The sequence below is a fragment of the Schistocerca nitens genome, chromosome 5 (assembly GCF_023898315.1).
Source record: "Schistocerca nitens isolate TAMUIC-IGC-003100 chromosome 5, iqSchNite1.1, whole genome shotgun sequence".
Classification (NCBI taxonomy): domain Eukaryota; kingdom Metazoa; phylum Arthropoda; class Insecta; order Orthoptera; family Acrididae; genus Schistocerca; species Schistocerca nitens.
In genome coordinates, this window is record NC_064618.1 from 143,251,172 (window position 1) to 143,273,936 (window position 22,765).

Consider the following 22,765-nt stretch of genomic DNA (forward strand, 5'->3'; position numbering starts at 1 on the left):
GTGAATAAATGGTAGAAAGTACTGTAAAGGCTTTTCGAATCTAGTGAATCTCAAGCAGAAAGAATCACGTTTGTTAGAACAAGGAGTGATAAGGGCAAGAAACTGCTAAAAGCAAGAACAAGGAAAAATGTGGATAGGCCTACTCCTGAAGTCATCATTAGCCTTCTGCCCAAAGGCACCTTTTCGCGTGGTAATTCTCCATGTTCCCCTGTCTTCTGCAATCCTCTTCCGGTCCGTGTAATTCCCGCTTACCTTTAAGCCGTCTATCATTTTCGATCTCCTCCTTTCAATCTCCTTTCATGAACTGTTTCTTCCAAAGCGTCTTTTAGCTTCTCGACGAATGTCCTACCCAGTTCTTGTTCTTCTCTTGTAACCTGCAGGAGTCTGATGAAGAGGATGAAAATGGCCTTTGTATTTACTACTTGAATCGAAAAGATATCAAGAATGTGCCCTGATTGTAGAAGATGGGGTCACGACGATCGTGCTACAGAAAACAAATTATTTTTTGTGTGCATAAATTTCAACTAGGACAATAATGATGTATAGGCATTTAAATCAACATTCAGACTTCTATGTAGGATAATATTTGCTAACAGGTGCAAGTTCGCTAAAATATTTGTCAACTATCTGTAAAGTTTGTCTGTATTACCGTGTTAACTAGCGTAAGTAAGACTGTAATTTTGTCCCCTGCAAACAAAACGTACTTGGGAAAGATTAGTAGTGTACTTTTTTCACTCATTACTGTGCTGTATGATGTGCGTAAACGTGCCCCCATAAACGTGTAAAACTGCCCCATTACCGGGACACATTTATGAACCCTATTTGTTTGAAGCTATATAAAATTATTTTCACTTTTATATGTAATGTTCTGTTCGACAGCATACACTACTGGCCATTAAAATTGCTACACCACGAAGATGACGTGCTACAGACGCGAAATTTAACCGACTGTGATATGCAAATGATTAGCTTTTCAGAGCATTCACACAAGGTCGGCGCCGGTGGCGACACCTACAACCTGACATGAGGAAAGTTTCCAACCGATTTCTCATACACAAACAGCAGTTGACCGGCGTTGCCTGGTGAAATGTTGTTGTGATGCCTCATGTAAGGAGGAGAAATACGTACCATCACGTTTCCGACTTTGATAAACGTCGGTTTGTAGCCTATCGCGATTGCGGTTTATCGTATCGCGACATTGCTGCTCGTGTTGGTCGAGATCCAATGACTGTTAGCAGAATATGGAATCGGTGGGTTCAGCAGGGTAATACGGAACGCCATACTGGATCCCAACGGCCTCGTATCACTAGCAGTCGAGATGACTGGCATCTTATCCGCATGGCTGTAACGGATCGTACAGCCACGTCTCAATCCCTGAGTCAACAGATGGTTCAAATGGTTCAAATGGCTCTGAGCACTATGGGACTCAACAGCTGTGGTCATAAGTCCCCTAGAACTTAGAACTACTTAAACCTAACTAACCTAAGGACAGCACACAACACCCAGCCATCACGAGGCAGAGAAAATCCCTGACCCTGCCGGGAATCGAACCCGGGAACCCGGGCGTGGGAAGCGAGAACGCTACCGCACGACCACGAGATGCGGGCCCAACAGATGGGGACTATTGCAAGATAACAACTATCTGAACGAACAGTTCAACGACGTTTGCAGCAGCATGGACTATCAGCTCGGAGACCGTGGCTGCAGTTACCCTTGACGCTGCATCACAGACAGGAGCGCCTGCGATGGTCTACTCAACGACGAACCTGGGTGCACGAATGGCAAAACGTCATTTTTTCCGATGAATCCTGGTTCTGTTTACAGCATCGTGATGGTCGCATCCGTGTTTGGTGACATCGCGGTGAACGCACATTGGAAGCGTGTATTCGTCATCGCCATACTGGCGTATCACCCGGTGTGATGGTATGGGGTGCTATTGATTACACGTCTCGGTCGCCTCTTGTTCGCATTGACGGCAATTTGAACAGTGGACGTTACATTTCAGATGTGTTACGACCCGTGGCTCTACCCTTCATTCGATCCCTGCGAAACCCTACATTTCAGCAGGATAATGCACAACCGCTGGTTGCAGGTCCTGTACGGACCTTTCTGGATACAGAAAATGTTCGACTGCTGCCCTGGCCAGCACATTCTCCAGATCTCTCACCAATTGAAAACGTCTGGTCAATGGTGGCCGAGCAACTGGCTCGTCACAATACGCCAGTCACTAGTCTTGATGGACTGTGGTATCGTGTTGAAGGTGCATGGGCAACTGTACATGTACACGCCATCCATGCTCTGTTTGACTCTATGCCCAGGCGTATCAAGGACTTTATTACGGCTAGAGGTGGTTGTTCTGGGTACTGATTTCTCAGAATCTATGCACCCAAACAGCATGAAAATGTAATCGCATGTCAGTTATACTATAATATATTTGTCCAAAGAATACCCGTTCAACATCTGCATTTTTTCTTGGTGTAGCAATTTTAATGGCCAGTAGTGTACTTTAACAACCATGTTTTAAGATTACCTAATTTGAAATACGGTAAATTTAACCAAGAATTTTTAAAAATTTTGAAGAAAAGTCCGCATAGTTGTGCCCCGATCTCCCCTACTGCTGTACGGTAATTATCATTCATTACAGTACAGAATGCAAGCTGTATGTACGTTTCATTTTTAGTGTTTTGCTGTTGACCATTGTGAACTAAACGGTTGCGAAATACGTCGACATGATTATATTGTACGACGAAAATCCGTGTAATGGGATGGATGACCGTCGGATGTAGGCGGAGCGTTTTCCACACCGTCAGACACCTTTGCAGACGCTCTCTGCTACGGTGTACCAACAGATGGGTAAATTCACCACCAGCAGAGCGGACTGTAGTGCTCCACACCGACGCCGCACACCCTAGTTTGAAGAGGCTGTACTCCATGCAGTGGAAGAGGACGTGACGACGAGTACCAGAAACATAGCAGGTATACTGAACGTGGATCACCAAACTGTCTATAATGTTATGCATGAGCTGTAGCTATAGCCGAAACATCTGCAGAAGGTACACCTAATGCAACTGGACGATTTTGCGTCACGAGTCCACTTCTGCACGTCGTTCTCGGACCGTTGTCTCGACGTGCCCAACTCCCCATAGCGGACTGGTTTCACGGAAGAAACCAATTTCTCCTGCGACGATGTTCTCAATTCCCACAAGAGTCATATGTGGACTTTGGTTCCAAAAATGATATGGTCTGAATTTAAGGGCAGTGTACCTGAATGGACGTGTGAAGGTGGCATACATTCTTTTACACATCTCACAGGCGCCGCACTGTTGCGATTCCCTGATGGAGTGCCACATGTGGCCACATGAAATCATTGATTTACGAGGTCCCTGTGGCAGCCGAGAGCGAACTATTGATGCGCATTATGGCTGTGGCTAATGCTGGAGAACCAGGGGTCGTGAGTACTGGAACATGGTATAGAGGTACCAATCTATGTTGATGATGGTGGTCGTCACATCGAGTCCTTCTTGTAATTGGGCCCAGACGACAAGCACCAGGGGTCAGAGAGCAACGTGTTGTGGCATTTTGCGTGTTCTGGGAAAACGGTACGTTTCCGGACTTGCGTTCTATGCTAACTTTAGCCGTCTTGGTCCCATTACAAGACCTCCTCAAAGTCTGTAAAGGAAAGTTAGTTATACTCTGTATATCAGTCGCTTTGATCTATGACAGATCTGTCTCTTAGGAGAAACTCATCACCTAAAAGTCACTGTCCAAGATGCTCCTCCAGGCGGATGTAAAATGCATGTGCGCAACGGAAAATATTGAATGCTAAAATGATCATTTTGCCCTGTCTGACTCCCCCTGAAGCAGATCTTGCGATCTCTTAATGGTCTTTAACATATAAATTACAACATAAATGAATGATTAAGGCAAGTAATACAACTAAATGATAAACGTTGTATCTTATTATACATTTATTGTAGATTAAAAAACAACCCTTTATACTACAATTGTCTATATTTCCTGACTATAAATTGCTGATCAATTACCCAACTCTGCCCCTTTTTTATGGTCACCCGATCTAACATAAATAATGACTGACATCATCCATGTGCCAAACTCCAGAAGAAACTACTTTCAAATATGATCTACGGTGGTGTGGAACCTCAGTGGAAATAAACTAGCGTGATCACAGCTGTTTAGCTTTGTAGCCCTAATAAGCCGAAGCAAATAGGAATGTCACTGTATGTACTGCGTCCGGTTCGTCGTAGTGATAGTTCTCGTACATGCCTGCGACGATGGAAGAACTCCAGCCACGAAGTAAAACTCTTTCAAACGCTAGGACGGCAGAAGGCGGTTCTCTGACTAATACACTCAAATACTGTTTTCCCCTCTCTGTGTTCAACAGACGAGAAACGCGAACTCCCAGCCACAAGGACGGAGTTCAAATAACGTCTCAACGTAAATACAGGCAGAAGAAGCGCTCTGAATCACTGAACACTGCGTACTCAACGACGACTTCCAACCCTGAGGCGAAGTCCACAATCGTATAAGTTCTCAACAGTACAGTGCCTACCATTCTAACTATAAACTCTTCTGAGAGCAAAGACAACAAGTCAGCCTGTACCGAGAAAGCTGATACTGAGCGACCGTCACACACAGGCGCTCAAAACGGAAGACTTCTTCTCTCCACCGCTAGATCCCCAGCAAGGCTCGGCTCCCCACACTCGTAACTCAGAAAACAAATCATCTTCTCGAAACCACGGAATATTCTCCCTCTCTACAGATATTTCTGAACGCCGACCAACCACATATTAGTCTTTTGTCGTCCACCGCGGAAAGTTTGAGAGGAAATACCTACACTCATACAATGGTACGCTTCTAAGTAAAATCCGCGGAAATAACCCACCCTGCGCGATTTCCGAGACGATGATTCCTCGTTCCTCTCAGCTGCGTCCAAGATTTTCATTGTTTCCGAAGTATAATCCTTCCGGCCTAGGTACAAAACCGGCCAGCTGCCGCTGCATTGTGCTTCCGTGCCCAGGTGTCGAGACTGTCCGACTTGGCACTTCCTGTGTCAAGCAGGACCAGCACGCCTGGGCAGGCTTTTCTGCACCCAGGGGTTGAGTTCCGCCTGCCGTTTCATCTCCACTGGCGTTCCAACCTCTACTAGCTTAGGCAATCATTCATTACGCCGTTTTGATAATAAAGACACTCCGTCACCTTTCATGCAGTAAGCGTTAACAGTCATTTACAAGGCGTACGTGACAATGTCAGTCTTCTTTAAATATTGATATATACGATGTACAACCTATCAAATGATGAAATGATAATTACATGGACACCCTAGCTGCAAACAGGCGTTGATGTACTTCATTGGGGACATGTTGAAATTGTGTGCCCCGACCGGGACTCGAACCCGGGATCTCCTGCTTACATGGCAGACGCTCTATCCATCTGAGCCACCGCGGGCAGGGTGTCCATTTAATTATCATTTCATTTCTAGCAAAGCTGCGTGGTCATCCACGGTAACTGTTCTTTCGGGAACAGACACTACCATCATCTATAGTTAAAATATGGCTTCCCGGCCATTGACCTTCTTGTGCGAACGCACACACTATGCCCAAACTCGTACGGGACTTGGTAGATTAATCTGCCACGAGTAATGAGTATGATGGGCAAACATCTATTAGGCGAACTACGAATGTAGTGGTGTGGACATGTTGGGAATGTGGATCTCACGGGGAGCGTGCAAGGGATAAGTCCCTGCAGACGCACTATCCTCTGTGCCCGCGGTGGCTCAGATGGATAGAGCGTCTGCCATGTAAGCAGGAGATCCCGGGTTCGAGTCCCGGTCGGGGCACACATTTTCAACATGTCCCCAATGAAGTACATCAACGCCTGTTTGCAGCAAGGGTGTCCATTTAATTATCATTTCATTTCTAGCAAAACTGCATGGTCATCCACAGTAACTGTTCTTTCGGGAACAGACACTACCGTCATATACATACTATCAAATGATACCTAATTGTGGTTGTAGATCACGGCAAAGTATGTAGATGAGTGCTTGTAAGGTGCGAAATTATAGCCACCTTACAACTGGACTCATTTTTATAATTACCTGTCTCATACGCCTGACAACAAATGATCCTCTGTGTTAAGAGGCTTCTCGAGCTGACAACACTCATTTGAGATGGTTGAGGGACACAGCTGAAACTGGTACCTGCAAATGTTAAATCCAAGTCAAAGCAGGGGGCCGTATTTAAAACGAATCAAGAGACATCTCAGATTTTTACCGTAAAGCTGATGCATTGTGCTGCACACAGGCACAATGAGAAGACTGTTATGATTCAGTTCTCGCGCAAACCCTTTTTCAGGAAAGGGAAAATGCACACATTCATTTACACAAGAAAGTACTACTAATGCACAGATGTGAATGCATCTTCGGCAGAGCATTCCGGTCCGAGCTGCTGGAGATGACAGCTACCTGTGTGTGAGGTGTATTCGCTTATATGAATGATATCCGTTTGACTATGGCAACGCCTTCCAACGGGCCAACCATAGCGCCATCTGGTTTCCCCCTTCATGCTAGACAAGTTTCGTTCTTTGTAGTTTTTTGGTTTGACGCTTATTTTGTGAGATATTTGGCCCGGTCACGATCAGTGAACCACCCTGTATATTACTGATGAGCCAAAACATTATGATCATTGCCGACCGCTAGCATGACTGCCGCCTGGAGGTGTTACGAGCGCGTGACACAGTAAGGAAAGAATGTAAGCGGAAGTGAGTCGAATGGGCAGTAATTATAGCGAAGATACGGGCCACAGATGGGGAAATACACTGATATAAACGGTTTTGACGAAGGGTACATTGTTGTGGTGCTGCAGCTGAAAACCAGAATCTCGGGAACGGTGAAGCTGGCCGTCTGTTTGCGTACTACTGTTGTGAGCACCTATGGGAGTTGGTTGAACGACGGTGAAATAAGGAGTAGGCCGTATGGTATTGGACGACCACGTCTCATCACGAAACGTAGAGGTCGGAAGATCACCAGTGTGTAGTCCAAATTAGGCAGAGATCTATGGCAGATCTGACGACAGAATACAATGCAGTTACAGGCACTAGTGTTTAAGAGTTCGCCGTTCTAAGGCGATTGTTGAACATGGAGCTCCACAACACACGCCTACGTGTTCCTTTGGTGTTGACCCGTCGACATTGTCGGTTATGATTGCAATGGGCACACCATCACTGAGTTTTCACCCTGCATCAATAGAAACGCGTTGCCTGTCGAATAAATCGCATTTATTGTTACACCATGTTGATGGTTGCATCCTCACACGCCGTCATCCAGGTAAATGGCTGCACGAAACATGCACCGCGTCACACATGCAGGTCAGTGAGAGCAGAACTGTGCTATGGGGTACACTGAGTTGGTCTTTCATGGGGTCCGTGGTGGTAATAGAAGGCTTCATGGCAGCAGTCAACTACGTGAATATTATTGCGGACCACCTGCATCGCTTCATGCTTGAAGTCTCCCCCTATGGCGATAACATCTTCCATCAGGACAACGATCCGTGTTGCAAAGTTAGAATCGTGCTACAGTCGTCTGAGGGGCACCATAGCGTACTCACATTGATGCCTTGGCCAGCAAATGTGACTGGTCTCTATCCATTGGAACACATACCGGGCGCGAGCTGTGTGCTCGTAAAGCACCATCCCGTAATTTGCTGCAATTGCTTGACCTGTGGATAGACGTCGGGTGCCACACACTTCTAGAATATTATCAAGGACTTTTAGAATCCATACCAAACAGAATCTCTGTATACATACAGTAAACTCTCCGTTATCCACAGTAATAGGTTAGTTGTAAACTGCGGATACACGAATTCCGCGGATAATCCCCAACTGAAGTACACAGAAATATATTAGGCTTGTTTGAGAACAAAACTTAATTACAGTATTATAATTTTGCTTTAATCATCATAGTATAAGTGAAAAATAGGTACTCACAACAATAAAAGTACAATCCAATTTAAAATTACGATACACTACTCTGAAACAAAATACAGTCCAACTCTTTAAGTGTTCGAGCAGCACACTGTTTACTACAATTGTGTTGTACCGTGACATTATCGCCCTACCGCGATGACTCCCGGGCTAATGGAAAATTTTCATCAGAAAAAAATGTGGGACAAATAGGTCTGCAGATAATCCGCAAAACAGGTAGTCCGCCCTCGACAATCGAGAGTCTATTTCATAGGGTGTAACGGGTATATAACTGGTATACATGAGATACTATTATATGTGGTACCTCAATATGTAAATATTTCATTGTGTTGATAATTTTTTCTCTAATAGTCTTCTCTCACACACGTCCCAAACTGTACGACATGCTGTTTTCTGGACTGTCGTACTGAACCAGTAAGTGCACTACGACTATCAGTATAGACTAGCCGTTTTCCGTCCATGCGTCCACGCTTTAACACCTGACCTCCTGCCCAAGAAAGAATAAGCATTAACAGCTTGCTCTTGTGATGTGTACTTGGAGGTATTATCGAACCTAAAGAAATACGATTTGTAATAGCTATAATTAGTAGACTGCAAATGATGTAAATACTGATGTAATGCCGGCCGTTGTGGCCGAGCGGTTCTAGGCGCTTCAGTCTGGAACAGCGCGACCGCCACGGTCGCAGGTTCGAATCCTGCCTCGGGCATGGATGTATGTGAGTCCTTAGGTTAGTTAGGTTTAAGTAGTTCTATGTTCTAGGGGACTGATGACCTCAGATGTTAAGTCTCATAGTACTCAGAGTCATTTGAACCATTTGAAATGATGTAATGTTGTTTAGTACACCGTCCTCAGTCACCAATACAAATATCTGCAACTGTAACTTTTACACCTTGTAAATACATCGTGATCAGTAAGACGCTAAAATTAGACAAACTCGAACTCCTGTATAAGGGTACCGACATATCAGACATGAATAGAACAGACTGTTGTTAAAGTGACTATGATAACAATACGTTCCGCCTGTGTAACTTGGGAATTCAGGGTTCAGATTTAAACTGCTGGCCATTGAAACTGCAACACCAAGAGAGAAGATAAAGTAGCGAAATTTTACTTATTGCACGTACACAGTGTAGTGGGAATACCTTATTATTAGAATCTGTAGATGATTTGGAGGTGTACGGGCTGCTAAATGTAGTACACAGAGCTCTTACCTCTGCCAACAACAGTGGCACTAATCGGACTGCACATCGACTCGAACTGAGCTTGGATGACATTTACGGGTACGTCATTCTGTGTCACTCCAACCTTGTGCGAGATTTCACCAATCTTAGAGGCTGGTAAGTGGTGCTATGATTCTCGATCGACAGAGAACCCATGGACACACGTTTTCGATGGCTGAGAGTTTTGGAGAATGTGGGTGGCCAGGGCAGCAGTAGAACACCAGTTCAGCAGTAGTAGGTCAAAACAGCACCGACAACATGCGACATTGCGTTATCTTGTTGAAAGATATCATCACCATGACCTCTGAAGGTAGGACACAGTTAGATAGTAGCGTTATTTACCCAACAGTATCCCGAGCTGTCAAACCGGTGCTGCGCCCATACGACGACGATGAATGGCAGATAACGTTCTCGATGGAGCTTCTAATCACAGATACGTTGATCGGATACTACGCAAAGAACCAGGACTCGCCTGAGAAGATGACCTGTTGCCCCTCCTGTGTCGCGTAGTGTCGTTGGGCGCGTCTCCGACGGCAAGTCCCTCTCTGCTGCCGCTTCAACGGAAACCGCAATAATGGTCACCGCGATGACAGTCCGCTGTTTTCCAGACATCATCCTACTGCCTATATCGACATCTATCTACCCAACCCACAAGCCGCCGTACGATGAGTGGCGGATAGTGCCCTGTATCACTACTAATCTTTTCGTTAACTGTTTCACAGAGGGAAAAACGATTGTCTATACAACTCCGTATCAAAGAAGAAAAGTATATCTTCGTCCCTCCAGGAATTCCTGATTTGAGTTCCAGAGGCATCTCCGTGACACATGCCTCTTGTTCGAACCAACCGGTAACACATCCAGCAGTCCGCCTCTGAATTGCTTCGATGTGTTCCTTTAATCCGACCTGGTGTTGATGCCAACTACTCGGGCAGTATTCAAGAATAGGTCGCATTAGCATCCTATATGTGATCTATACAGATGAACCAAAATTTGCCAAAATCATCCCAATAAGCCAAAGTCGACAATTTGCCTTCCCTACCACAATCCTCACGTGCTTGTTCCATTTAATATCGCTTTGCAACGTTTCGTCCACATTTGAACGACGTGGCTGTCTCAAGCAGGACGCTACTAATGCTGTATCTGAACATTATGGGTCTGTTTTTGCTACTCATCCGCATTACCTTGGCATTCTTCAACATTTACAGCTATCCTCCATTCATCATGCCAAATAGAAATCCTGTCCAAGTCATCTTGTATCCTCCTATAGTCACCCAACTTCGACACCTTCCCTTACACCACAGCATCATCAGCAGTCAGCAGCAGAGTTCTGCTCACCATGTGTACGACATCAGAAAATAATAGCGGTCCTATCACCCTTCCCTGGGACACTCCTGACGGTAACCTTGTCTCTGATGAATACTTGCTGTCGAGGACAACGCGCTGGATTCTATTACTCAAGAAGTGTTCGAGACACTCACATCCCTGTGAACTTATTCCGTATGCTCGTACCTTCGTTAACATTCTGCAATGGGGCACTGTGTCAAATGCTTTCCGGAAATCTAGAAATATGAAATCTGCCTGTTGCCCGTCATCCATGGCTCGTAGCATATCATGTGAAAAAAGAGAAGCTGAGTTCGGCGCGGTCGATACGTTCCAGTACCTGCTGATTCGTGGACAGAAGCTTCTCGGTCTCAGGAAAATTTACTGTTTTCGAACTGAGAATACGTTCAAGGAATCTGCAGCAAACCGACGTTACGGATATTGGTCTGTAATTTAGCAGGTCGGTTCTTTCACGCATCTTATAAGCAGGAGTCATCTGAGCATTTTTCCTGTCTCTTGGGACTCTGCTCTGGGTGAGAGATTCGCGATAAATGCAAGTTAAGTAAGGAATCGGGACTACATTCAGATCTGGCTACTCATTTATTTTCAGCTCTTTCAGTTATTTCTCTACTCCAGGAAGATGCTGTACGGGAGGCTATTCGATGGCCAAATGACGGTATGCTTGTACGATTATCCTGCGTGAACGATTTCTTAAATGAGAAATTTAAAACTTCGGTTTTGCTTCACTATCTTCATTTGCTACACCATACTGATCGACGAATGACTTGATGGAAGTCTTAGACCCGGTCAGAGATTAAGTTTAGGACTGCAATTTTCTCAGGTTCTCGGCAATATCTTTTGCTAAGGTATGAGAGTGGTAGTTACTGTATGCTTCGCGCATAGATCCTTCCACAGACGCACGAATGTCTGCTAACCTTTGCCAGTCGTCATTTGTACGTTCTCGTTTGAACAGAGAATGCAACAGCCTTTGCTTTCTCGGCGTTTTCCGAATTTCGTTATTAAACCATGGTGGGTCTCCGGCCGAAGTGGCCGTGCGGTTAAAGGCGCTGCAGTCTGGAACCGCAAGACCGCTACGGTCGCAGGTTCGAATCCTGCCTCGGGCATGGATGTGTGTGAGGTCCTTAGGTTAGTTAGGTTTAAGTAGTTCTAAGTTCTAGGGGACTAATGACCTCAGCAGTTGAGTCCCATAGTGCTCAGAGCCATTTGAACCATGGTGGGTCTTTTCCTCCCTTCATCCACTTGCTAGAGACATAGTTTTCCAGACCACGATTTACAATCTGTCTACCGTCCATGTAAGTACTTGTCTTTCTACGAACAAACGGATTCTCTGACTCGCGGTACGTAACGCATGGCTATACGCTCTTGTGCGAACGAGCAAACAATATGGCTGTCCTGTCGGGCGCTGATTGTGTAGGTTGTTTATGGAATCGATTATGGTCTCGCTGAACACATCGATTTCATATTCGGATGACACTCACGGGGTTTCGACAGATGTAGGCAGGTATATCGCGGGACGATAAACTGCAATGCAAACAGACCACAATCCTGTTGCTGCCGAATTTCAATAGGTGCTAGCGGACGACTCATGAGTTACATCACAACACAACATCTGCCTTAATAAAGGTAACAGGTGACCTGACGTTTGTCGTAGATGCACAAGAGGCGACTTCAGCAAATCCTTTGACATTGCTGACTTCGACATTTTACTTGCCAAACTTAGCTGTCTAACTTTGCAGTGCAATGGTTTCGGTTGTACCTACTGGCTCGACAGCAGTGCGTCATGTCCGGCACAACAAAATCACAATGCAGGCAGGCAGTGGCAGGCGTCCCCTGGGGTTCAGTATTAGGTCCAATACTGTTTTCATTGCACGTCAATGATGTGTCATCAGTTTTGTTCTGCTGAAAACAGCATTTGTACGTGGATGACCTCCAGTTGTATCTAACTGCAAAACTAATAAGTCTGGAGATAGCTATCGAAATTTTAATATCGACCTGTGTGCACTGTCAAAATGAGCGCAGGATATCGGGTTAAAGCTCAACCCATCCAAAAACCAGACGGCAATGGTTGGTTATTCCACGCTCATTAGCCCTAAATATCGGGAATCCCTACCATATTTAACCCTAAATGGGACTATTAACAACTTTTCTCCTTGAGCAAAGAGTCTAGTAGTAATAATAATGGAAATCTATATTGGGTCAATCACGTAACTGCAAAGTGCAACACTGCAAAAATGTTAAACTCTCGCCCCTCTTCATCTGATAAAGAAACTTGTACAAACACTTGAAACGTCCCCTTTGAGCCGGCCGGAGTGGCCGGGCGGTTCTGGGCGCTACAGTCTGGAACCGAGCGACCGCTACGGTCGCAGGTTCGAATCCTGCCTCGGGCATGGATGTGTGTTATGTCCTTAGGTTAGTTAGGTTTAATTAGTTCTAAGTTCTAGGCGACTGATGACCTCAGAAGTTAGGTCGCATAGTGCTCTGAGCCATTTGAACCATTTGAACCGTCCCCTTTGAACAATTATACATGACTGTGCTTAAACTGACACACAATATTTTTAGCGCAACGCAATCTGACTTTCAAAAATCCCTACAAAAGAATGGCCCTGACTAACATTAACCTATACGTTTCACAAATCACTTACCTCACAAAAATCTTCGTTACTCGAACTACTGCATTACAGCGAGTGCCACTACTGCCAGCTAAATAAAAGATTCAAACTACTGAAGGCACTAACTACCGATAGGCACAGTTAGCAAAAGAAAGATTTTGATAGAGAACAAACAATGTATTTACCTTAATATTGTTCAAAAGTCATATTATACATATATCAGTTCATGACATCCAGTCTTACAAATTTACTGTCTCTGTCCAGATCATCCGCTCTCAAAACTCCGCCATCTCACTCCCCACATCCACCACTGCTGGCGGCTCACCTCCAACTGCGCAACGCTAAGCGCTGTTAACATCCAGCTGCCCAACACTACAATGGCGAGTATTACAACAATGCCACCCAGCCTCAGACTGCACACAGCACAATCAGTGATTTTCATATAGAGCGCTACGTGGCGTTACCAATAAAAAAACCTAAACAGCCTACTTACACAGTTATACTTTCAACTATTAATTAAAGCGATGGTATTTTGCGAGGCCGTTCTCAGGGAACATCACGGCGCCTGGAACTGGTTATGAATGCCTGTGTTCGTTATATCTGTGATGTTCATATTTCACCACCATACACACAGCTGTCCTGGCTGCATGCGACAGACGCAGAGATTTCCATACCCTCAGTCTTATCAATCTACACTGTTTCTCATATCTCTCCTCGACCTCAACGCTCTCATCCGAACATCACGGGAGAAACACCCGTTCCCATCAGAGCAAAATCCTTTCTGGCCCACTCCAGCTACTTTCTGGAAGTCCTCCTCAAAGCCAGGAACCCAAATCTGGAATAACCTCCCACATTCTATTGCAGAACTGAGAACCATCTCCAGCTTCAGAAGACAATTGATGACATGCCTACTAAAGCAGTAGTAAGTGTTACCAATTGTCCCTGTGTGCAGTCGTTACCCTGTACATCCCTCTTTCCAACCTGATTTTCCTCATTTCCCACTATCCTCAGCTGGTGCACTATCCTTAAATTTCCTGGCACCAGAAGTCGCTATATCTATTTTGTACACCTATAAACTGTTTCTTATGTCTGCCACAGTCATTATTGTTATTACTGTCATTATTATTATTATTACTATTAAAGAGTTTGTTAATGATTCTGTCAACAGATACAGTATTTACACTGAAGCGCAAAGAAACTGGTATAGGCATGGGTATTCAAATACAGAGATATGTAAAGAGGAAACGTCTATATAACACAACAAGTGTCTGGCGCAGTTGTTAGTTCGGATACAGCTGCTACAATGGCAGCTTATCAAGATTTAATCGAGTCTGAACGTGGTTTTATAGTCGGAGCACGACCGTTGGGACACAGAATCTCCGAGATAGCGCTGAAGTGGGGATTTTCCCGTACAACCATTTCACGAGTGTAGCGTGAATATCAGGAATCTCGTAAACAACAAATCTCCGACATCGCTGTCGCCGGAAAAAGATCCTGCAAGAACGGGACCACCGACGAATGAAGAGAATCTTTCAACGTGACAGAAGTGCAACCCTTCCGCAAATTGCTGCAGATTTCAATGCTGGGTCGTCAACAAGTCTCAGCTTGTTTTAATATATTTTGTATGGGATCTAAAATTTAAAAACCTCTCTCACACCGGCCTGATTTAGCTTCACTGATCAGGATAGTAAAAACATGCGTATATTAAGGGAATTTTCATTGACAAAGCAGGCTTATCACATTCACACAGTTCAATACTGTTCTATCCTGATTAAATTAAGCTTAACTTAAATTCCATAAGGCAGTGAAGCAATTTCGAAGTCTCGGTGCGACGAAAATTGTCAGTCGATCTCCTGGAAACATTTGTAATAATTATTAACTTTCGGTGGTCACATGGGGAAGACCGGAGATCTGCTGGTAAGACCGTGTTAGCCTATTTATTTGAAGTAACTGGATATCTTGAGCATACAAAACGGCAGGTTCGTCCAGTGTAAATCAGACGTTCCCCACTGATCCCGTGCAACACAGCGTAGTAAGCAGACACTGTCAATAATAATAATCCGTTAAATAATACGCGAACACACTTACTTTAGTTTAGTTCATGTATTAAATTCCTTCTCATACAGAATCTCATCAAGATGGCGACTAACTCAACAATACATACATATACATCCTTCTTTTACGACTAATCGGCAAGAAGACCTCTATTCTTTTCCCAAGAGAAAACATAGATAGCAGAGAAGCTATTCCATGGAGTAAATGGACGCTCGAAGGAATAATTGGGCTTGAAACTACTTTGCCTTGATGATCGGTAAGATAAGAAGAGATATTTCGAGATATGTACTGAGTTATATGATTTATAAAATTTCTGTAAATATCGCGGAGAGACCGCTGCAAGAGACATTACATCGTGAACCATTCAATGAAACATTAGCGATATGGTCTTTCGGAATTGAAGGCCCTCTAGTGCACTCTTGACGACAGCACGACACAAGGCTTTAATCTCTCCTGGGCCCGTCAACACCGACATTGGACTGTTGATGACTGGAAACATGTTGCCCTGTCATACGAGTCTCGTTTCAAACTGTATCGAGCGGATGGACGTGTACGGGTATGGAGACAGCATCATGAATCCATGTACCCTGCATGTCAGCTGGTGGAGGCTCTGTTAATTGTGTGGAGCGCGTGCAGTTGGAGTGATATGGAACCTATGATACGTCTAGATACGACTCTGACAGGTGACAGGTGCGTAAGCGTCCTGTCTGATCAACTGCTTCCATTCATGTCCATTGTGCATTCCGACGGACTTGGGCAGTTCCAGCAGGACAATGCGGCGCCCCGTAAGTCCATAATTCCTACGGAGTGACTCCAGGAATACTATTCTGAGTTTAAACACTTACGGTGGCCACCAAACTCCCCAGACATGAACATTATTGAGCATATCTGGGATGCCTTGCAACGTGCTGTTCAGACGAGTTCTCCACCGCCTCGTACTCTTACGGATTTATGGACAGCCCTGCAGGATTCATGGTGTCAGTTCCCACGAGCACTGCTTCAGACATTAGTTGAGTCCATGCCACGTCGTGTTGCGGTACTTCTGCCTGCTCATGGGGCCCCACACGATATTAGGAAGGTGTACCAGTTTCTTTGGCTCTTCAGTGTATGTTAAGCGACTAGTATCAAATCTAAAAGGTTAGTTTTCAAGCCCGACCTACTGAGGTTGCACTGACAGTGCCTGATCTTAATAATAAACATCAAAGTGGGAATACATGCTTCGAAAATGTTTGCAGAATGAATGTCGCAATCCACAAGGGCCTCTTACCAACGTGCGACCTGACCTGATGCGATGTCCTACACTGCGAGATACACAAGTCAAGTTTGATTTTTACCTTGGCAAGAGGCACGCATGGCTTGCGGCATTCATCCTGCAAACATTTTTAAGTCCTGTGTTGACACTTTGATGTTTCTTACGAAGATCGGGCACTGTCAACGCTGACTCAGTAGGCCAGGCTTGTACGTGTAAGGTTTGCAACTATTTGCTTCATATGAATTCTGCAACTGTTGAGAGAATCGTTAATAAACGCCTTAAGAAATTTAATAAAGTTTCTGGTTCCTGTCAACAAAATGTTTGTACTGAAAAAATATAATAATAATAATAATTATTATTATTATTATTATTATCACTGTTAGTGGCAGCAGCAGTAGTGGTACAATTACTGACAGTATTAACTACATTAGTTCATAGACAGTATTGTTTACTCACTTGGCCTGCATAGACACTCAAATCATTTTAATACAATTTCTTATATTAAAGTTGTTATTCATCTCGTGAAATCGGTTGTACTACCGGTGGTATGCTTTCTCCAAACACAATATTTCGACGTCGTAACTCGGCGTCTTCGTCAGGTGTATCCTGCGAATGGTTGACAAGCTGACCGTGTCTCATATTTATGCCTGGACGGTGTCTGGTGTTCACTGCGCCGTACGCGCCCGCTGTGGCCGTTTCTGGCGGTGCTATTTATCTCTAACCGTTCCGTCCACTGTGCGCGCGCACTTCCTCTGTTTTCCCCGGTGACGGCCGTCCCAAGACGTTCCGTATTGTGTTAGGAAGACGCAGACCACAGACAGTACACCCGATTCCAAATCGCCGGAAAATTTTAAGAAATTACAAAACTGTTATTTCTTAGGTAACTACGAGGTAAAAGAGGTACAATATATGTGAAACCTTGGTCTGATGAAAGAGAGAGTCTGATGGCCCTAATTAGATCAAGTTAAATAAAATGGACTCGACTAGAGTCTGGAGTAGCGCTGGAGGGAACTGACACCGTGAATCCTGCAGGACTGTCCATAAATATGTAAAAGTGCAAGACGGTGGAGATCTCTTCTCAACAGCACGTTGGAAGGCATCCCAGATATTCTGAATAATGTTCATGTCTGGCGAGTTTGGTGGTCAGCGGAAGTGTTTAAACTCAGAAGAGTATTTATGGAGCCACTCTGTAGGCCGCAGTGGCCGAGCGGTTCTAGTCGCTTCAGTCAGGAACCGCGCGAACGCTACGGTCGCAGGTTCGAATCCTGCCTCGGGCATGGCTGTGTGTGATGTCCTTAGGTTAGTTAGGTTTAAGTAGTTCTAAGTTCTAGGGGACAGATGACCTCAGATGCTAAGTCCCATAGTGCTCAGAGCCATTTGAACCATTTGAGCCACTCCGTAGGAATTCTGGACGTGTGCGGTGTCGCATTATCCAGCTGCAGTTTGCAAAGTCTATCTGAATTCACAATGGACATGAATGGATGCAGGTGATCATAGAGGACGCTTACGAACTTGTCAACCATCAGAGTCGTATCTAGACGTATCAGGGGTCTCATATCACTCCAACCACACACGCCCCACACCATTACAGAGCCCCCACCAGCTTTGACATGCAGGGTCCATGGATTCATGAGGCTGTCTCCATACCCGCACACATCAATCCGCTCGACACAATTTGAAACATGACTCGTCCGACCAGGCAACATGTTTCCAGTCATCAACAGTTCAATGTCGCTGTTGATGAGGCCAGGGGAGGCGTAAAGCTTTGAGTCCTGCAGTCATCCACAACGGTCGCAGGTTCGATTTCTGCCTGGGGCATGAATGTGTGTGATGTCCTTAGGTTAGTTAGGTTTGAGTAGTTCTAAGTTCTAGGGGACTGATGACCTCAGATGTTAAGTCCCATAGTGCCCAGAGCCATTTGAACCATTTTTTGAACCTGCAGTCATCAAGGGTACACGTGTGGGCTTTCGGCACCGAAAGCCCGTATCGATGGTGTTTGGTTGAATGGTTTGCACGCTGACGCTTGTTGATGGCCCAGTACAGATATCTGCACCAATTTGCTGAAGGATTGCACTTCTGTCACGTTGAACGATTCTCTTCAGTCCTTGCAGGGATTTTTTCCGGCCGCAGCGATGTCGGAGATTTGATGTTTTACCGGATTCCTGATGTCCACGGTACACTCGTGAAATGGTCGTACGGGAAAATCCCCGCTTCATCGCTACCTCGGAGATGCTGTGTCCTATCGGTCGTGCGCCGACTATAACACCACTTAAATCTTGATAAGCTGCCTTTGTAGCAGTAGTAACCGATCTAACAACTGCGCCAGACACTTTTTGTCTTGTATAAGCGTTGCCGACCGCAGCGCCGTATTCTTCCTGTTTACATATCTGTGTATTTGAATACGCATGGCTATACCAGTTTCTTCGGCGCTTCAGTGTATCTCGGTCTTCTCACAAACGACCAAAACTGAAATGCGATTGCCGAATGACTAACCCGCTGTGTGATCTTCCCATACAAACATAATTTAGGAGACGTTACTGCTATCTGAAGTGCGAAATCCCAGCATGTGGTACAGTCGATACCAGTTTGAATTTTGTAGCACGCCGCGTGCACGATGTTGCAATTTTAATGGCTCCCAGTGCTGCTGCGACTTGTATCGGCAGGCTGTGCTTGTCGGCGACGAGAGATGGGATCCCTGCGGTGGAGAGAGCCCGGCAGACCTCCCTATGACGCCCGAGCACCGGCTGACGCACGCGCCTTCCGGGAAGCTGTACGCGCAGTGCTGCGTCGTGTGGCGGCCCTCTGTTGTTTGCCACTTAGCGGCGGCCGCTACACACACATGTGTGCTCTGCGACACGCCCCGTGGGAATCTCTCTATTCAACAGCGCGACATGACCTGGCGCGAGGTCCCACACTGTGCAATAGACGATGCACGCGCAGCGATCCACCAGGTACTTGCCGACCATACGTACGCTGCTACACACCCATACACCGAGAGGCGGGCTAAGACACGTCACATATACAAAGTGAAATTGCACCGAAAATACTGAGGAATTGCAAAGTGCTGTTGATGTGCGATTTTCACAGAATGGACTGTTGGTCGGGACTCGTGTTGTTCGGATATAAACGGATATTAATAATACTTAGTAACTGTATTTTTTTACAAACATACATTTTTAAGGTAACGATTGTTAAGTAGGCTGTTTATGTTTTCTTATTGGCAACGTTACGTAGCGCTCTGTATGAAAATCACTGGCTGTGCTGTGTGCAGTCTGTGGCTAGTTTGCATTGTTGTCTGCCATTGTAGTGTTGGGCAGTTGGCTATGAACAGCGCGTAGCGTTGCGCAGTTGGAGGTGAGCCGCCAGCAGTGGTGGATGTGGGGAGAGAGATGGCGGAGTTTTGAAATTTGTAATACTGGATATCATGAAGTGCTATATATATTATGACTATTAAGGTAAATACATTGTTTGTTCTCTATCAAAATCTTTCATTTGCTAACTATGCCTATCAGTAGTTAGTGCCTTCAGTAGTTTGAATCTTTTATTTAGCTGGCAGTAGTGGCGCTCGCTGTATTGCAGTAGTTCGAGTAACGAAGATTTTTGGTGAGGTAAGTCATTTGTGAAAGGTATAGGTTAATGTTAGTCAGGGCCATTCTTTTGCAGGGATTTTTGAAAGTCAGATTGCGTTGCGCTAAAAATATTGTGTGTCAGTTTAAGCATAGTCTTGTATAATTGTTCAAAGGGGACGTTTCATATGTCGACCCTTAGCCGAGGATACCTCACTGGAATCTTCTGATTTTTTCTTGTAGTTTGTGTAATTAGTGTAGCTTTTTTTTATTGCTAGCGCGTAATTGTAGAGAAAATCTCCTTGTAGTTGCAGTCTTTCATTGTTGTACAGTAAAACAGTTGTGGCATGCATGTAGATTTGCACCAAGTATTTCGCAGCTGCGCTTGCAATTAACTACATATTATTTTCAGTGCTATGTTAATGTGTTCTCTTATTTTTGCTCTTCAAATTGTGCTTTTCTGTGTTAACGTGTGAAATATTGTGACAATAATGGCGTGTGAAAAACGTAACACTAGGCTCCAAAGTAAACTGAGAAATAATGTTGACGACGAGCGTAGCTTATCAGCACCACTGTGTAATGAATTAACAGACATTCAAAGTAGTAATTTGGTAACTGTGCATAGGGAAATGGAGCGGGCGGCAAATAATGGTGTAGACAGTGAAACAGGTAGTGAACAGGGAAGCATTATCGATCGATCGGTCGGCAACAGCTCGCCTCAGGAATCCGAAATGACAGGACACAGTTTCGCAAATACTGTAGATTCAGGTTTTGGGTCCTCACCGTTTTCTCAAATAAGTCAAGACACATTTTCTGCTTGTCAAAATGAGAATGTTGCCGGTGCAAATTCACTGCCGAAAAGCACTGAGGAACATGTTTCAGACACCAGTGCACTGTTATTACAGTTAATGCAACAAATGGGACAAATGCTTCAAAAGTTAGACACAATGGAACAACACCAGAGACAAACACAGCAACAGTTAGACACAATGGAACAAAATCTTCAAACGTTAGACACAGTGGAACAAAATCTTAAAAAGTTAGACACAGTGGAACAAAATCTTAAAAAGTTAGACACAATGGAACAAAATCTTCAAAAGTTAGACATCACGCTTGAACAAACACGTGAAGATTTAACTACTGAGTTACATAACATCGAATCGAAATGTCAAAAAGTCTGTAATGACGTAAAAACACAAATTTGTGAGCATTTACAACCTATTCTTTCGCGTCATGAAAATGCATTACAGAATCACGAAGCAGCCATAAAAGAACTGCAAACTATTGTTCATGAAAATCACGACACCTTGCAAGCTAAAATTGACTGAGTTGCATCTACCGATTCGGTTACGCAACTTGCAAAAACTCAAGAAAACTTAAAGGACACAGTAGATACGATTTCAACATAAATGGACACTCTGAAACTTGGTTCAGAAAAACACACTGAGGAAATAAGTACACTATCGGAGAAAGTAGCCGAACTTTCGGATCAGTTCACTAACTTATCTGCAAAGGTAGATGATGATCTGAATGACACAAGGCCTGTAGCCATCACTGACACAGAAGAGTATGAACAAATTAAGAAATTCAAAGAAAATCAGAATCAAATTAATACACAATACAAAAGAGAAATCCGGGAAGTACAAGATCAGTTGGCACAAGTAATACAAAAATTTCATATTTCAGAGGACACTCGCGCTCCAACACGGGAAGAGGAACTTAGAAATACGGAAAAGCCACAAAATAATAACACAGGGCATTTCGGAAATTATGAAAGAAATTGGCAAGGTGTACCGAATTTTGAGATGGAACCGCCGACACGACGTAACAATGACCGATATGCTACTCGCCGACACGATGATTTTGACTATAAGCTGTTCATTACTACACGTAAATTCGAAACGTTTAAGAATTCTGCCAACGACATTCATCCACAAGCGTGGCTCCATCAATTCTCTCATTGTTTTCCTCCCAACTGGTCATTGGAGCACAGGTTAGAATTTATGTGTGGCTACTTGGAGAATGAACCAGCTGTAAGAATGCGATCGGTCATTCACGATTGCCACAGTGAAGGAGAATTTTACGATGCCTTCCTCTCAGCATATTGGTCTCAAGCCACACAAGACCGAGTAAAACATAACATCATAATGATGAAACATTTCGAACAATCTGAATTTTCCAGTATTATGAAATATTTTGAAGACATGTTGCATAAGAATCAATATCTTTCAAACCCATACAGCCCTTCAGAGCTCATCCGCATTTGCTTAATGAAATTGCCTGAACATTTAAGAAATATTATTTTGACAGGACGTTGCAAAGACGACATTGAAGCTTTTCAGGGACTCTTACAAGAATTAGAAATTGACACAGACAGTCGCGGGATGCGAAAACAGGAAAACAATCACTACAGGTCACATCCGTCACAATTCCATAACGACAGAAACAATAACTGGACACGACAAGTCTATTCTTACAACGCAAATCGTGACCAAAATAGACACCACCCATATGACAAGCACTGGCAGAGTAATAATAGTTACAGAGAAAGATCGCATTTCCGTAGTAATGAATATGACAGAGATTACCATAGAAACAGACAATATGGGAACAAAAACAATTATTATCAAGGGAGACAGAATAACGTCAGACGCAACAGTTCAGCTCGCAGTTACGATTCCGGGAGAAATTCTCCACCACATGACCGACAAACAACAAACTAT

General features: G+C 44.4%; 2 non-coding genes across 2 annotated transcripts; one reads left to right on the forward strand and one right to left on the reverse strand.

Moving 5' to 3' along the window:
* Positions 1–5,392: 5,392 nt before the first annotated feature.
* Positions 5,393–5,467, reverse strand: Trnat-ugu (transfer RNA threonine (anticodon UGU)). The gene has a single exon. It is a non-coding gene; the product is annotated as a tRNA-Thr (tRNA).
* A 315-nt stretch (positions 5,468–5,782) lies between these two features.
* On the forward strand, positions 5,783–5,857 carry Trnat-ugu (transfer RNA threonine (anticodon UGU)). The gene has a single exon. It is a non-coding gene; the product is annotated as a tRNA-Thr (tRNA).
* The last annotated feature ends 16,908 nt before the right edge of the window (positions 5,858–22,765 follow it).